Source organism: Crinia signifera, chromosome 9 (assembly GCF_055691185.1).
Source record: "Crinia signifera chromosome 9, ASM5569118v1, whole genome shotgun sequence".
Taxonomy (NCBI): domain Eukaryota; kingdom Metazoa; phylum Chordata; class Amphibia; order Anura; family Myobatrachidae; genus Crinia; species Crinia signifera.
This window is the reverse complement of record NC_139225.1, coordinates 37,175-55,453: the sequence shown is the minus strand read 5'-3', so window position 1 is coordinate 55,453 and position 18,279 is coordinate 37,175. Positions and strand designations below refer to the sequence as shown.

Sequence of the window (18,279 nt, the reverse complement as noted above, 5' to 3'; positions counted from 1 at the left end):
GGGTCCGCGAATTGCAGGAGGGGGGGTTGTGGGGGTCCGTGAATCGCGGGAGGCGGGAGTCACGGGGGGGCGTGAATAGCGGGAGGGGGGGTCACGGGGTCTGCAAATCGCGGAAGGGGGGGTGCGGGGGCCCGCAAATCGCGGGAGGGGGGTCGGGGTGCCGCTCACCTACACCATGGCGGATGGTGGGTGTGTAATGTAGCCCTGGCTGGGCGGGGGGAAGTGATGTCAAGGGGGTGGTGGTGTGTATAACACTGGTCTTTTCCCTAGGGGGGACGGGTTTGTGTATAACGCTGGGCGGGAACGTTATACACAGAGGGGATGAGTGACAGATCTGGCTAAATATACAGTATAAGATATATATATATATATATATATATATATATAAATATATATATATATAAATAGATCCACTGGCTCCGGCACTCCCCAATGGATAAAACAACTGTCCTGGTGCCCAGCCAAATAAGTGATATAAATGTCCAGGATGCGGGTGGCACTCGGGTAAGGAATCACAAAAAGACTGTACTTAGTTGTCAAAGTTTCAGGGTTGCCCCTTTTATCAAGACATATGTCAAGGCAAGGAGTTTTACCTGAAAAGCTAAATTTATTTTGCGAAAAAAACCGTTCTCTGTAGCGCAGTATGTACAGTATGGGTATTAACTATCGTGTACATGGAGGCCTGCCATTGTGAATTTTTGTTTGTGGAAAAGTCCGAAAGAATTTGATAAGCACCAACTACTGTAACTACAGTACCTGTATTAGTTTAAAAAAAAAAAAAAGAACGTTTAAAAAATAAAAATATACAGTAATGTAACAAACTGAGGATCGATCTACTAATACTGAGATAGAGAAGCCATGCCTCTACCCGCTAGGCCACTATTGCCTGTGATTTTACTGCAGGCAGATGGTTAGCATGGCTTCTGCACCAATCAAATACAGTTTATGACCATCCAGTACTGTACGTCACTGCGGCTGCGAATAAAAGAAAATAACTCTGTCCGTAAAGTAAGGACAAAATCCGTAGTGTAAAGTACAGTATGATACTGTAGGTCCTCAAATAATGTTTTAAGTAGTCATCCAGCAATAGCAAAGGTTAGCATGGCTTCTGTACCAATTATATAAATGACCGTACGTAGCTGCTTCTGCGAATAAATACTGTACAAACTGTCCGTAAACTAAGGACAAGATCCGTAGTGAAAAGTGACTGGTTAGCAAAAGTTAGCGAATTTTATCCCGAAACACGGTCCTCAAGGCAAGGAGTTTTACCTGAAAAGCTAAATCTATTTTGCGAAAAAAAAACGTTCTCTGTAGCGCCGTACAGTATGTACAGTATGGGTATTAACTATCGTGTACATGGATGCCTGCCATTGTGAATTTTTGTTTGTGGAAAAGTCCGAAAGAATTTGATAAGCACCAACTACTGTAACTACAGTACAGTACCTGTATTGGTTTAAAAAAAAAAAAAAAAAGAACGTTTCAAAAATAAAAATATAATGTAACCAACTGAGGATCGAACTACTGATACTGAGATAGTGAAGCCGTGCCTCTACCCGCTAGGCCACTATTGCTTGTGATTTTACTTTTGGCAGATGGTTAGCATGGCTTCTGCACCAATCACATACAGTTCATGACCATACAGTAGTCACTGCGGCTGCGAATAAAAGAAAATAACTCTGTCCGTAAAGTAAGGACAAAATCCGTAGTGTAAAGTATGATACTGTAGGTCCTCAAATAATGTTTTAAGTAGTCATCCAGCAATAGCAAAGGTTAGCATGGCTTCTGTACCAATTACATAAATGACCGTACGTAGCTGCTTCTGCGAATAAATACTGTACAAACTGTCCGTAAAGTAAGGACAAAATCCGTAGTGAAAAGTCGTGGCGGCCACTGTTTTGTAGAAGAGATTTTTACGCATGCGCTGTACTGTTTGGGAAAAGTGACATCTGGTGGTCAATGAGTGTAAGTGCAGGTTACATTTACAAGATTACGTTACGTTATAACGCGATCTATAACGGGACTATAGCGCAAGGAGCAGGCGCGATCCAGGCGCGATTTGCATGGCGCACTTTATGCGCAACGCAGCCACGATGTACCTGGCCAGAACTGTACAGTCTTTTTGTGATTCCTTACCCGAGTGCCACCCGCATCCTGGACATTTATATATATGTGTGCTCATTGCATTAAAGGGATGAAAGGTATAAAGGATAAAAATGGGAGAGAGATAAAAATCCATGGAGTGATTAATTGTTTAACAACATATGTCGTCTATCTCCTCCTCTGTCCCTGTGGAGCTAAATACATCGGCCAGACTAAACGTAAGCTAAAAATCCGTATACTTGAGCATTACCGTAATGTCAAAAATAAAGTAAAACACCCCAGTGTCCCACGCCATTTTGAGACCTGCCAGGCAGGTGATCCATCTGGTTTGAGGTTTGTGGGACTGGAGCATGTAAGGCTAGACATACGGGGAGGTAATAGAGATATTCTTCTTGCGAAAAAAGAATCATGGTGGATGTAACACTTGAATACTGTAGCGCCCCATGGAATGAATGACGGTCTAGAAATTACCCCTTTTTTTAAATAGATAAGGGTTGTTATTTGAAATTCTATTTTTCACTTATACATAGATGTAAAATCGGGATCTACAGTATAATGTTCTATATGTTCTTTATCAATAGTTGTTGCGAGTATGTCAATTTTATCTATTTCTTTCATTGTGATACTAATTTTATCGTATGGATACAGTATATGCATTTTGCGTGGTATATTTATGCTATATGTGTTTTACAGTGATTATTATTTTACACTATGTACTAGTAATTTATGTTCATTTGGAAATAATGAGAATGTATATACAAAATGTTTATGTTGCTAGCAGCAACCGCAAGTGTCTATTCAGCACTGTGGTAAAAAAACTCTGATGAGTTGTACTGAGGTCATTAGCACCAACTCACAACACCTGAGTTGTGGCTATGAATGAGGAGACTGAGCGAAGCTAGGCCAGCCCTCTGACGAAGTCCAGCGTGACGAAACGCGTAGGGGCGTGGCCTAGCGACGTTCAGACTGTGGAGCCCAGGCGACAGTGACCGCTCCGGCAGTGGTAACCCGGTGCTCCGCACCGATTTTATGCTTTATCTTCTGCGGTGATTGTATACACCCTGACCATTGTGGTGGATTGTTTTTAAAAAATAAAAATCTTTTTAGACATCTGATAATCGCACTATGGAGCGCCCGTTCCAACTGTGGTTCTTTTTCAAATCTTGCTAGATCAGTGGTCGGGAAACTGGGGTAAATTACCCCAAATGGGGTAAAAATGAAATTCCTGACACAGCCGGGCATGGCTATGAAACTATATGCATGCCCTGCTGTGTCTCGGCAGCACGACCATCCATTACCCCCTGATATTTTATTTAATGGTCCGTAGCGGCAGCACTGAAACAGTGTGACAGCAAGGCAGAAGCGGTGGGCTGCCCCAGCTGTCTTCAGAGCGGGTCCGTGGCTGTTTGAAATTGTGCGCCGGGCCACCAGCCACCGGAGCTCCTATTGGCTGGCGGCCTGGCGCGAGATTTAAAACAGCTGCGGACCCACTCTGAAGACAGCCGGGCATCCCACAGCTCTCTGCACAGCTGTCAGACTGCTACCCCCTTGGCAGCAAGCATAAAACCTCCTTGGCAAGTATGATGCCCATGGCATCAAGCAGGAAGCCACTTGATACCAGGGGAGTCATAATAAAAGATTTATTAGCAGGTGAAACCCTGCGAGTGCGCGTGCGTGTGTGTGTGTGCATATATATATATATATATATATATATATATATATATATATATATATATATATCTTGTCATTTTCTTTATTTGACATTTTTTGTGTATCTGTGGGGGTGCCGCTGCTGTTATCCTGTTCTGGATTTCGGGGGGGTAATAGGTGTGCTGATGTCAGTGCTGGCAGGGTCAGGAGGTTCTACTGTCACTAATGGGTGGGGGGTACAGCTGTCAGGTCAGTGATGGTGGGGGGGTGCAGCTGTCAGGTCAGAGCAGTGATAGGGGGGATGTCCGAGTGCTGGTGTGCAGCTTACTGGCCGACGGGTGTAGTGTCACTCTGGCGGAGGCGTGGACCCGGCTGGAGCAGGACGGCAGTGGCAACGAGGATCCCCCTGTACCCAGCAGCTGGAGGAGCTCCATGGCAGAGTCAAGGACCTGGCTGGAGCAGGACAGCGGTGGCGGTGTGGACCCTCCTGCGTAGGAGAAGGAAGAGAGCAAGGTAGAGAAGAGAAGGGGGGGGGGGGGCAAAGGGAGAGAGAAAAATATGAGGGACAGCAGAGGACCGATAATGTGACAGACAGGTGGTGGAGGAGAGAAGAGAATGGGAGAGAGAAAAGGGGATGGGTAGAGAGCGGAAAAGAGGAAAGGGTAGAGCGAGTGTGGTGAAGGAGGGAGTGTGGTGACGTATCCAGAGGTGAGAAAAAGTGAGGTGGCGAGGGGTCAGGTGACGTGGGGCGAGGTGGATGATGAGGTGAGAGCGGTGGTGTTGACAAGGGCAAAAGATGGTGTAGTGACAGGCGGCAAGAGTGGGTGTGGTGGTGGGGGGTGATGTGATGGCAGGCGCGAGAGGGTGAGGTGTCGGCAGCCGAGAGGGGATGAGGTGATGGCAGGCAAATGGGGGTAAAGGGGCAGCGGATGAGAGGGTGTGACAGCGGGGGATGCAGCGATGGACAGCGGGGACAGTGACAGAGTGGGACACAGGGACAGTAACAACAGGCACAGTGACAGCAGGGGACTTGAGGACAGTGACAGCGAGGGGCAGTGACAGGATGGGTGCGCGTTAGTGATACAACAGCGACAGAAGGGGACTTAGGGTACAATGACAGAGTGGGACGCAGTGACAGAGGGGGACAGTGACAGAGGGCACAGTGACAGCGATGGACGCGTGGGCAGTGACAGAGTGGAACGCAGTGACAGAGGGGAACAGTGACACGGGGACAGTGACAGAGGGGAACAGAGTGACAGAGGAGGACAGTGTCAGACAGGATGTGAGTAGTGACAGAGGGGACACTAGTTACAGTACTTTCCAGGGCTCCAGTGGCAGCAGCGGGAGGAGGAAGGCAAGCTGGGCGTCCCAGTGAAGACAGTCAGGCTGAAATGTCTGGCCGGGTAAACTGTACCCGCTCCAAACCCCTCTCGGAGTGCCACTGTTCACGGGGGTCTGGCTGCCGGATGATAACTGGGATAGGGGGAGACGCTGCCAGGTGTAAGCAGCAGGAAGGGGGGATGCCGGAGAGAGTCAGTGCAGGCTGTTGAGGTGCCAGCGGGATGGAGGAGAGGTGTGTGTCTCTAATTATATTGTGCATGGGTATCGGCGGGGGTTCCGTGGATGATCGGGTGCAGGAGTGCCAAAGGGGATTTCCTGCTAATCTAGTGCAGCTGTCACCGTCCCACTGATGACTGGGTGCGGGACCAGATGATTGTGAGCAGAGGTTGTTGGCAGAGTGCCAGTATACTTTAGCAGGTTCTGCGGGTGATCATCTCGGTCACCGCAGACGCAGACAGGGAAGGAGTAGGCAGACACTGCTGGTCAGTGTCCGCCTACTTATCGTTCGGTTGGGGAAAGTTCTCCCTACACCAGAACGATTAGCTGGGGGAAATCAAACAGGTTTGATTTTTCCCAGCTAGTTGGAATAACCTTTTTGGGTTGTTTATCAGTGTTTTTGCTTGTGTGGGAGCAAACGGCTGATAATCGTTTGCTCCCACACACTAGAAAGATTATCATTCCAACCAGCCTAAAGGCTATATATAGTGCTTCAGTGATTACATCACTTCCTGTATATAGGTAAAAAAAAATCTCAACTGAATTGCTGTTTTACTGCCCCTGATGAAGTCATGGAAATGACGAAACGCGTTGGGTCTTGTACACTAATTCGGTGATTGTAACCATCAGACTGCTTAAAGAACCTTTTGCTGATGCATTACTGAATTTTATTGTTTATGCATTGTTATGCCCGAAGGGCAAGTTTTTATCAAATATTTTATATATACAGTTGTTTAACTCTCAGCACCCACTGAAACCATATTTCTTCTTATTTCTAAACGTTGGGTCCAACAGAGGATCCCTCAAAGGTGCTGCTAGATACTGAGCACGAATTGAGGCACCCTCCACATATCTATATCTATTAGGGCGGAGTGAAAAAAATTGAAATTGAGAAATTCAAAATCGGCTAGTATGGAAAAGTTGTGACTTGACCTGAATAAGAAACGTGCAGAAGCATTTTGATCTGAGTCAACATCTTCTGTTCTGGCAAGAGGCATAAAGTTTTACTTTTTAGGTAAAAATAATTAAACCTATGAGGATGCTCCGATCTAGTTAAAATTATGCCAGGATGTCTTAGAGTGGTTCATTAATATACTTTAGCATAGTAAAAAAACAGTACGAGCTTGTCCTAGTGCAAAGTGACTGACTTTGGCGGTAGAAAATATCCCTGATAATTGACCCATTGTCATGGTCACAATAGTGAATAATGTGTTTTCTCCTGAACATTTTATTTTTTGGAGAGGATGCTCTGTAATTGAAGTGACCAAGAAAAAGAACTTGGGGCAAAAAATGCACACCTGTGTCTTCTAATGTCCAACAAACTCATTACTGAATGCTCCAGTAAGTTCAGTAAACAATGCATTACACTCTGTTCTTTAGGTACAGTATTTAACCCCTTCCTGACAGAGCCAGTTTTTGCGTTCCTGACAGAGCCCTTTTTTTCAAATCTGACATGTATCACTTAAGTGGGGATAACTTTTTTTTGCTTTTACTTATCCCAGTGATTTTGAGATTGTTTTTTCGTGAAACATTGTACTTCAAGTTAGTGGTAAATTTTCGTCGATACAGTCTGTGTTTTTTTGTGAAAAATACCAAAATGTCGGAAAAAAATGGAAAATTTTGCGATTTGCAAAATGTTAAATTTTCTGCTTGTGAGACAAATAATCTTACCACTCAAAATAGTTAATAACTAACATAGACCATATGTATACTTTATGTTGCCATCATTATTTCAACCTCATTTTCATTTTTTTGGACACTAGGAGGCTTAAAATATGAATAGCAAATTCTCAAATTTTCAAGAAAATTTCAAACTCTGATTTTTTTAGGGACCAGTTCAGTTCTGATGTGACTTTGAGGGACTTGTATGTGAGACACCCCCATAAATGATGCCATTTCAAAAACTGCACCCCTCACAGTATTCAAAACAGCATTTTGGAAGTTTGTTAACCCTTTAGGTGTTTCACAGGAATTAAAACAAAGTGTAGGTGAAATTTCAAAATTTCTTTTTTTTTAGCAGATTTTCAATTTTAATACATTTTTCTAAGGAACACAGTAGATTTTACTAGAGAAATGTGACCAAAAATTGATTCCCCCAATTCTTTTGTTTTCATAAATATCCTATATGTGGCCCTAGTGTGCACGGTGACCAAACCACAGGCTTCATAATAGAAGGAGCACCTACTTGATTTTGGAGCCTCCTTTTTATGAGATTATTTTTTAGGCACCATGTAGGTTTCTAGGCACCATAAGATGCTAAATGTTAGGAACCTCCCCCACAAGTGACCCCATTTTGCAAACTACACCCTTCAGGGAATTCATTTAGGGGTATAGTGTACATTTCAAACCCCCAGGGGTTTCACCAATTTTGATACAACTGGGCTGTGAAAATGAAAAAATTAAATTTTTCATTTTCACAGCTCAGTTGTATCAAAATTGGTGAAACCCCTGGGGGTTTGAAATGTACACTATACCCCTAAATGAATTCCCTGAAGGGTGTAGTTTGCAAAATGGGGTCACTTGTGGGGGGGTTCCACTGTATGGGTGCTTCAGGGGTCATTCAACCAGAATCTGTGCTGCAAAATCCAAATATCACTCCTTCCCTTCTGAGTCCTGCCATGCACCCAACTGGTATTTTTTGGTCACATGTGAGGCATTGCCATACTCGGGAGAAATTGGGGCACAGATTTTGGGGTGCTTTGTCTCCTTCATTCCTTGTAAAAATGAAAAATTTTGAGCCAGATCTGCATTTTTGTGTAAAAAAATGTAATTTTTTACACAAAAATGCAGTTCTGGCTCAAAATTTTTCATTTTCACAAGGAATAAAGGAGACAAAGCACCCCAAAATCTGTGCCCCAATTTCTCCCGAGTACGGCAATGCCTCATATGTGACCAAAAAATACCATTTGGGTGCATGGCAGGACTCAGAAGGGAAGGAGTGATATTTGGTGGTGGAATGAATGGTGGGTGCTATGTCGCATTAGCAAGACCCCCGAAGCACCAATACAGTGGAACCCCCCCACATGTGACCCCATTTTGCTCACCAGCTTTGGGAGGGGGGCTGGCGCTGCGGCTGGTGGGGGGGTGGGAGGGGTGCTGGCGCTGCGGCAGCCGGGTGGGTGGGATGGGGGGCTGCCGGGTGGGAGTGGGGGGGCTGGCGATCGGTGCTGTACTTAACAGCACCGATCACCACCGATCACTGTGTTACACACAGCCAATCGCAGCGATCGCCGACCGGGGGGGGGCATCCCTGCCCCCCCTGGGCGGCGAGGGGGGATGTCTGCTGTCAGGGACAGCAGACATCTCCAAACTGTCACCGTGTCTATAGACGCGGTGACAGTTTAAAAGCATGACGTATATATACGTCCTTGGTCGGGAAGTAACAGTTTAAAAGCATGACGTATATATACGTCCTTGGTCGGGAAGTACCTCCCGACCATGACGTATATATACGTCATATGTCGGGAATATCTTTCTATATATATATATATATATATATATATATATATATATATATATATATATGTGTGTGTGTGTATATATATATATATATATATATACATATATATATATATATATATATATATGTGTGTGTGTATATATATATATATATATATATATACACACATATATATATATATGTGTGTGTGTATATATATATATATATATATACACACACACACATATATATATATATAATATATATATATATATATATATATATATAGTTCATTTCTTTCTGGCACATATCATTTTTAACATTTCTTCTGCTGCTGCTGCTGCTGGCGTGGGGGAGGGAGGGGGGGGGAGCGCTGCGGCTGCTGGCTCTGGCTGTGTGCTGCCGGGTGGGAGAGCGGCTGCCTTGCTGGTGAGTAAGAGGAGGGCTGCCGGGCGGGTAGGAAGGGGGGCTGCTGATCGGTGGTGATCGGTGCTGTACTTAACAGCACCGATCACCACCGATTTCTGTGTTACCGAGCGGCTTAGCCGCCGGTAACACAGAAATAGCTGTGATTGGCTGTTCACATTTGAACAGCCAATCACAGCGATCGCCGACCGGGGGGGCATCCCTGCCCCCCCCCGGGCGGCGAGGGGGGATGTCTGCTGTCAGGGACAGCAGACATCTCCAAACTGTCACCGCGTCTATAGACGCGGTGACAGTTACAAGCCATGACGTACATTTACGCCATGTGTCGGGAAGTACTTCCCGACCATGACGTAAATGTACGTCAATTGTTGGGAAGGGGTTAAAACACTTCTGTTTATTGTTTTTACTTGTGGCAGTTAATTTTAAACATAAATTGGTCTGAAAAAATGTTTTGCATTCCCTATGCTGGGAACAGCATAAAATTATGCCAAAGATAAGCATATATATTAACAGTTAAATACGTTGAAGTGTATTATGCTGTAATAAACAAATACATCTAATGTTTAGAAAAATAAAATCAAAAACATTTATTAAAAAATAACAGGTTAATCATTCTATGAGTGGTGTACAGCCGTACATATATGCCAATCACTGTGTTCTCCCATGTGCTCCCCCCAGCCCCCTTCCCCTGCAGCAGCAGACCGAATCTCCCATGTGCTCTCCCAGGCCCCTACCCGTATGCTTCCTGGCTGCTGTCTTCACTTCTTATATCCTTTCAGCACTACCCGGATGTCCCAACCTGGGACCATTTACACCGCCCACGACCCAGGTCCAACCAGTGTTCAACCCTAGTCAGGACCTGGGTAGGAAACCAGCAGGGCCGGACTGGGCATTTGGCACTTCTGGCAAATGCCAGAAGGGCCGATGGCCTTGTGGGCCGATTTTAGCTGCACCGCAGAAGCCATAGCGTCGCTGAAGCCTCCTGGGCTTCACTGTGAGCTGCGCTGCATGGCGCCCCCCCCGCGCGCATCATTAGCATATTGACGGCATCATAGGCGTGTGCACGGGGGTGCACAGGCACCTACTGATGATGAGCCGCCGCCCCCTGCCCTACGCTGGCCGGATACTGCCCGGCGCCTCCTTCCGCCCCTCCGCGCGGCAGCTAATACATTGTTCCTCCTCTGCCCAGCCGCACGAGGAGCTCCTTCCCCCCGCCGTCCATCACCTCCATACAGTGGCAGGCTGGGCAGAGTGCCAAGTGCCCGCAGGTCATTGCTGGTATGCAGCACCGGGGCCGCAGCTGTACTGTGGGAAGGATCCTCTGCCTGCTTCCCGGCTGTCAATGTCAGTCACTCTACCGCAGTAGGGCTGCTGCTGGACACAGTGGACTGCTCTGTGAGGGAGCAGACCATAACAGACCATGGAGGGAGGAAGAGCTGTCAGTTTGTTGTGATCACTGTCTGTGTCTGGCTGGCCTGTTGGTGCAGAGACAGCAACCTTTGCACAGTACACACTCAGTACTGCTCCCGCTGCCCTGGAAACAGAGGAAGGTGACGAGGACAAGAGTGCCTGATGCTGTGCTCTCAGAGTAAGCATTCTATTTCTCCATTTAAAGTTTCAGGTCCTAGTTTAAGTATACTTTATATGGGGTCCTTTTATTAGGATTTGAGGCATTACAGTGTGTGGTATAATGTGTAATGGGCATTAGGGCATGTGGTATACTATGGCTGTGTGACATGTAAAAGGCATTGCGGTGTAAAGTTTTGGCGCGTACTGTCCTTATTTTCCCTATTTTACAAAAATTTGTCAAGCTGTGGCATAATGTGTAATGGGCATTAAGGTGTGTGTCATAATATGTAATGGGCAATATAGTGTGCAGCAATGTGTAATGGCATAATAGTGTGTTCCATAATGTGTAATGGGCATAACGGTGTGTTCCATAATGTGTAATGCCTCCTTTTTGTGATGCCACGCCTTCTTTCCATGAGGCCACACCCCCTTTTCATTGCGCAAAGGTCCCTACTACTAATGGTGGGCCTGTGTGCTCAAAATGCCAGGGCCGATTTTTGGTCCCAGTCCGGCCCTGGAAACCAGTGTTACTGGACCTGGGTTGGCCCCTTTTACACCAACGCTGACCTGGGTCCAACCTGGGTCCGACCTGGGTCTTTGCCTCGGTGTAAAATGGGTATAACACTAGGCAGGATTGATCAGCAATACTTTATTTCATTTTTATGTGCTTATTGACCCAATTTAACAGTCTAATATTAGCGGACATCAATCACAATTGGTTTGTATAAAACAACTCAAAACACAACATAAAAAAAATAAGAAGACAATACTGTATGTGCAACATCTTTGAAACCTGTTATTATTGAATCAATTGATTTTATTTTTCTAAACATTAGATGTATTTGTGTATTACTGTACATCATATTTAACTGTTAATATATTGGCATAAGTGTATGCTGTAATGCAGCCCATTCATGTTCCCAGCATTGGGGATGCAAAACTGTTTTTCTGACAATAAACAGAAGTGATATGTAAAATGATACATTAGACAGTTTACACTGTTACTTGTTATACTTGTTGTAACAGTTACTGTTTTTCAATAACAGACTGCAACAGTTATTTCTTACAGTATTTATGTACACAGGATTGTCTATCTTTGTATATGCACTGCAAAGAGAGCAGCATAAATTCAATTACCTCCTCACTGGGATGGAACTAGCAAGATCTGACAACCAGACACTGTTATTGATAAGACAAAACATACTGCACTCACAGTGCTCCAAAAAATGCTAAATAGTATGTTGTTTTTTTTAATTTATAGATATCAAAAACAGTGCAGGGTTTTTTTTTTTATACTTGATTGGCATATATTGGCAAAATATTCCTAAATTCATATAAGGTTTGCGAAAAATCTAAATTGCAGTGTATAAATAATGCAGCCAGTATTTACCCTGCACAGAAACAAAATAACTCACACAAATCTAATACCCCTTTCACACTGCACTTGTTAAACGGTATATTGACGTTTTTTTCACATTTCAACACGTTTAAGGCTGCAGTGGGAAAGTGCCAGAGTTGATTTACCGGTTAAAGATAACCGGTATTTCAAAACGTTTAAAAAGCAGAGTCCTACACGTTTCAGAGCCATTTTTTATGCAGTGAAAATGGCTTTGAAACTGTATTTCGCAAAAAAACAACAGATTACAGACCTGTGATAGGCTGTCCCCTGCATTCTGCCTTGAATTGTGTTGAGAGGATTAAAACGGGTTGACTGTTGTGAATGGTATTTAAATGGTATTTAAAACGGTAATCTACTGCAATGTCAAGGCTCAGACAGAGCCGAATTTCCCATTTGGCACGTGAGGCACCGGCCTAGGGGCGGCACATGTTTGGGGGCGGCACTTGGATGCCTGTGATAGTACTGTCAGCCCAAAATGTACCAATAACTGCAAAATATCCACTGTACTGTACTATATTCCATCTTAAATAGAGTGTAAAAGGATAGGACATGCAGATACTGCCCCTATAAACTGTCCTACTTAGTAAACATTATTGTTGTGCCTAGGGTCGCCCTCATCCCTAAATCCGCCCCTGGGCTCAGACCCGTTTTAAATACCGTTTTAAAATACCGTTTTTTAAAACGTTTAGGGCGGCAGTGTGAAAGTGGTGTAACTCTCTCTGCACATGTTACATCTGCCCCACCTGCAGTGCAGCATTTCTTTGCCCATTTTTAGAACAAATTTGTACTGCGATCAGGTCTGATTAAGGGCCATTATGCAGTGTTATATTTCACACAGTGTCACTGAAATTCCATTTAGAGTATTTGTGCTTCTTCTATTATAAACACGTTCAGGAGAAAACACACAATATTCACAATTGTGACCATGAAAACAGGTCAGTTATCAGGGATTTTTTTCTCCCGCCAAAGTCAGTCTCTTTGCACTAGGACAAGCTTGTACTCTCTTTTACTATGCTAAAGTATATTAATGAACCACTCTAACATCCTGACATAATTTTAACTAGATCAGAGCTTCTATATAGGTTTCATTATTTTCACCTAAAAAGCGAAACTTTAGGCCCCTTCCAGAACAGAAGATGTTGGGGGAAATTTACTAAGAAAAATTCATGGAAAAAAAAATCGTATTTTTTTTTGGTGTATTCGTATTGATGGGACATTCGTATTTGTATTTACAAATACGAATGAATACACCATCGATAGAATACGCCAGGAATCGGCATTCAAAAGAATGGTGGTTCCTGATTTACTAGGCGGCCGTATTGAAAATACGGACGCTAATTAGCGTAAAACAGCCGCGAATGGCCGGCCAAATACGCCAGTAAAATACACTTTATTTTCCTGTCGTATTTGGCTTTAGCCTGCAGTCAGATCCGTGCAGGCTTCAGTGTTTAAAAAAATAGAAAAATAACCGTAACCAGCACCAGGCTGAAAGAGCCGGGGCTGGTAATAAAAAATCGGGGAACCCGGCAAATAGGGGTTCCCTGATTTTTTAAAACCAGCCCCAGGCTCCAGGTCCGGGGCTGGTTCCCAAAATACGGGAGACAAAATGAATAGGGGTCCACCATATTTTAAGAACCAGCCCCAGGCCAAACCAACCAGCAGGGTAATGCCACAGCCGGGGGACACTTATTATATAAGGTCCCGCAGCCAAAGCATTAACTCTACCAACCAGTCAGCCTGGCCAGGGGCCCTGGGGGAGTGGGGACCCCCCAATAAAGGGGTCCCCCCCTCCAGGACTTACCTGACTAGGCTGAAGCCTGGTGCTGTCCTCGATGCTCCTGGGCGGTGGGCATCGAGCTGATTCAGTGTAAAAGAAAGATTTAACTATTGTTTAATACTGTGGAACTATGAGTCCCAGCAAGCAGGGACTTGGAGAACCACAAGTCCCAGCATGCGGGCATTAAAGGGCCCGCTGGCACTTGTAGTTCCACAGTATTAAAAATAGTCCAATAAACACACACTGACACAAGAAAAATAAAACTTTAATACATCCAAAGCCCACACATACTGATACTTACCTATCTTGAGCCCATCAGTAGATCCCTGGGTCCGGGCCTCCATGGTCCAGGTCCGGGGGTCCGGGGCTCCAGGGCTCTAGGGTCCGTGGCTGCAGAGTCCGTGGTCTTGGTTCCGGGGCTGAGGGTTGAAGAGTCCTGGATCCAAAGAAATCCATAGGGCTACCTGTGGAAGGAAATCCAACTTACCAAGGTCCTCCGGCGAAGATCACGTCCTCTTCTGTCCGCTGTAGTCCAGGTCTTCTGAAAATAAGAAATACCGGCGGTACCCAACACGGACTGAGGAGAGGTGCAGAGATGTTTCCTCTTCCGCGCCTCTCCTCCGAATGATTCAATTGGCCGCCTAGCGGCCAATCAGGAGCCGAGAAAGTCGAATGATTCTATTGGCCGCCTAGCGGCCAATCAGGAGTCGACTTTCTCGGCTCCTGATTAGCCACTAGGCGGCCAATAGAATCATTCGACTTTCTCGGCTCCTGATTGGCAGCTAGGCGGCCAATTGAATCATTCGGAGGAGAGGCGCGGAAGATGAAACATCTCTGCGCCTCTCCTCAGTCCGTGCCGGGTACCGCCGGAATCGCCGGTATTTCTTATTTTCAGAAGACCTGGACTACAGCGGACAGAAGAGGACGTGATCATTGCCGGAGAACCTTGGTAAGTTGGATTTCCTTCCACAGGTCCCCCTATGTATTTCTTCGGATCCAGGACCCCGGACTCTTCAGCCTTGGAGCCCCAGACTCCGGACCAGCCCCGAAAACAAGGCCCCAGACCCCGGACTCTGCAGCCCCAGACCCAGGAACCAAGGCACTGGACCCTGGAGCCCCGGACCCTGGAGCCCCGGACCATGGAGGCCCGGACCTAGGAGCACCGGACCCAGGGACCTACTGACAGGCTCAAGATAGGTAAGTATCAGTATGCGTGGGCTTTGGTGTCACGGTTGAAGATTCTGATGGGGTCGTGTGGTGTTCAGGGACTAGAGACGAGGCAGCATCAGTAGGGGTAAAACGAGCGGGTTTAATAAATGATGTCATACAGGGACTCAAATACTTCTTGTAGAAAAAGGCAGGCAAAATAATAATAAATAGCAAAGATAATGAATGTCCAGATAACAATGATGAGGAATATCCAGATAACAATGATGAGGAATGTCCAGATTACAATGATGATTAATGTCCTGATAAAGAAGTGGAAAGATGGCAACAATAGAGGATCCGGTGACTGAAAGAATTATGAGGAATGGCTGAGACCTGAGGATGCTGGAAACGGATTCTTGGAAGTTCCAGGAGCGGACCAGAGTTTAGGAATCCAGCAGGTAGCACCCAAGAGTACCAGAGAGAAGCTGGCGACCAGCGTGACCGGAAGGAAGTGATGGGGTCTATGGCCAATAACCAGCTAACGGACACAGCGGGAACAGCAAGGGCACAATGAGTCAGGAGCCTTCCAGGAAGTGCACGGCAAAGAAGACTTTTTGCACTGACAGTGAGCTACCTAGGCAGATCCCCTATATGCATAGAGGGCGGCTGCCATTGGCTGTCACAGTGGAACAGGTGAGAATACCTGACCTGGCCCAATCCCCTGTTTGCCCTTAAGCAAGATGGCGGCGCTGGTCTCCCGACATCTATAGCCTAGAGCGGGGACCACGCTGCAAACTCCCATGCTTCCACCAACACTGCCGGACCTCTGCCTGCCTCACCTGACATGGAGGCCGACACATGCCAGTCGGCAGCGGGCACGGACGGTGAGTACAGTACCCACCGTGCACCGCCGCGACGGCATGTGACATTTGGATGTATTAAAGTTTTATTTTTCTTGTGTCAGTGTGTGTTTATTGGACTATTTTTAATACTGTGGAACTACAAGTGCCAGCGGGCCCTTTAATGCCCCGCATGCTGGGACTTGTGGTTCTCCAAGTCCCAGCTTGCGGGGGAGGCTTGCTGGGACTCATAGTTCCACAGTATTAAACAATAGTTAAATCTTTCTTTTACACTGAATCAGCTCAATGCCCACCGCCCAGGGGCATCGAGGATAGCACCAGGCTTCAGCCTGGTCAGGTAAGTCCTTCGAGGGGGGACCCCTTTATTGGGGGGGGGGTCCCCACTCCCCCAGGGCCCCTGGCCAGGCTGACTGGTTGGTAGAGTTAATGCTTTGGCCGCTGGACTTTATATAATAAGTGTCCCCCGTCGTTGGCATTACCCTGCTGGCTGGTTTGGCCTGGGGCTGGTTCTTAAAATATGGGGGACCCCTATTCATTTTGTCCCCCCGTATTTTGGGAACCAGCCCCGGACCTGGAGCCTGGGGCTGGTTTTAAAAAATCGGGGAACCCCTATTTGCCGTGTTCCCTGATTTTTTATTACCAGCCCGGCTCTTTCAGCCTGGTGCTGGTTACAGCTGTAGAGGGGACCCCACGCCGTTTTTTTTATTTATTTATTTTTCTATTTTTTTTTTACACACTGCAGCCTGCACGGATCTGACTGATCCGTGCAGACTGGCTATACGAATTCGTATTAGCGGCCGTATATACGGCCGCTAATACGAATTAATACGACATCGGAGGGTTACAAAGCAATCGTATTTGACTGCTTTGTAAATTCCCCTCCGGAACACGACTTTGCATACAGCTGAAACAGCCGTATGCAGTCGTGTTGATTCGTATTAAGAATACGAATACGATTTTTTGTATTCGTATTCTTAGTTAATTTCTCCCGTTGACTCAGATCAAAACGAAGCTCTCTCTGCGAAGCGCACTCATCGTGTGTGTGCTCCCAGCCTCCCCCTCCCTCATGAAATGTTGGAATTTGAAACTGTTTAGCTTAAACCTAATAAACGGTCTCGGTCCTGGTAACATACCCGTCTCAACCTGAAGACGCTGTGTCTCACCGTGGCACACCGCCTCCAGCTTACAGCACCTCCAGGCAGACGGAATAGTGAGAGTGCAGCGGTGTACCTTAGCCGCTGTCACTCATAGCAGATAAGCTGCGGCGGCTTGTGTGTATTGCGGTTTTCCCTGCCGAATACTGAGCAATCCAGGCTCACGGCATCACACGGAATTAAAACAGCATTCATCTGACTCCCGCCGCCAATTATATATGTTATCCATACCCATATCTGCTAATTAAATTATTTCCAGATCAGAGATGCCGACATACTGTGTCAACACTGCCATATACCTATAGGGTTAAGATAGCAGTTCTAAAAACACATACTTATCAGCTAACTACCATACTGAAGGGAGACATACCCTGGGGCCCCACGGTGTGAGGATTATATATCCTTTTTATATGTCATTGTTTTGTTTCATGTGTATATGTGTTTTATATTTCGCAGTTTATAAAAAAATTATTGAATAAAAGTTAAATTTTAGAAACGCTCTAGGTGCTCCACACAGAGATATTCTTTTCTTTCTTGTGTGTCAGATCAAAACGCTTTTGCACGTTTCTTATTCAGGTCAAGTCACAACTTTTCCACACTAGCCGGTTTTGGATATCTCAATTTCAATTTTTACACTCCGCCCTTATATCTATATCTATATATATATAGTTGTGCTCATAAGTTTACATACCCTAGCAGAATTTGTGATTTTCTGGCCATTTGTCAGAGAATATGAATGATAACGCACAAACTTTTCTTCCACTCATGGTTAGTGGTTGGGTGAAGCCACTTATTGTCAAACAACTGTGATCACTCTTTTAAAATCATAATGACAACAGAAACTACCCAAATGACCCTGATCAAAAGTTTACATACCCTGGAGATTTTAGCCTGATAACATGCACACAATTTGACACAAATGGGTTTAAATGGCTACTAAAGGTAACCATCCTCACCTGTGATCTGTTTGCTTGAAATCAGCATGTGTGTATAAAAGGTCAGTGAGTTTCTCGTCTCCTGAAAGACCCTTGCATCTTTCATCCAGTGCTGCAGTGATTTATCTGGATTCTGAGTCATAGGGAAAGCAAAAGAATTGTCAAAGGATCTGCGGGAAAAATAGGAAAGGGATATAAAAAGATATCCAAGCAATTGAGAATGCCAATCAGCAGTGTTCAAACTCTAATTAAGAAGTGGAAAAC

General features: G+C 45.5%; 1 protein-coding gene across 9 annotated transcripts in view; it reads right to left on the bottom strand.

Moving 5' to 3' along the window:
* Positions 1-18,279, bottom strand: part of ST6GALNAC6 (ST6 N-acetylgalactosaminide alpha-2,6-sialyltransferase 6) — a 75,673-nt gene that overhangs the window by 42,511 nt on the left and 14,883 nt on the right. For 3 of the 9 annotated variants that reach the window (XM_083160818.1, XM_083160819.1, XM_083160820.1), the window contains exon 2: positions 18,037-18,185. The exons of 3 other annotated variants lie outside the window; for them this stretch is intronic. The gene's annotated coding sequence lies outside the window, so the exon portion shown is untranslated. The remainder of the gene's footprint in view (positions 1-18,036; positions 18,186-18,279) is intronic. 3 more of the 9 variants (XM_083160821.1, XM_083160822.1, XM_083160823.1) reach the window with 1 other exon arrangement.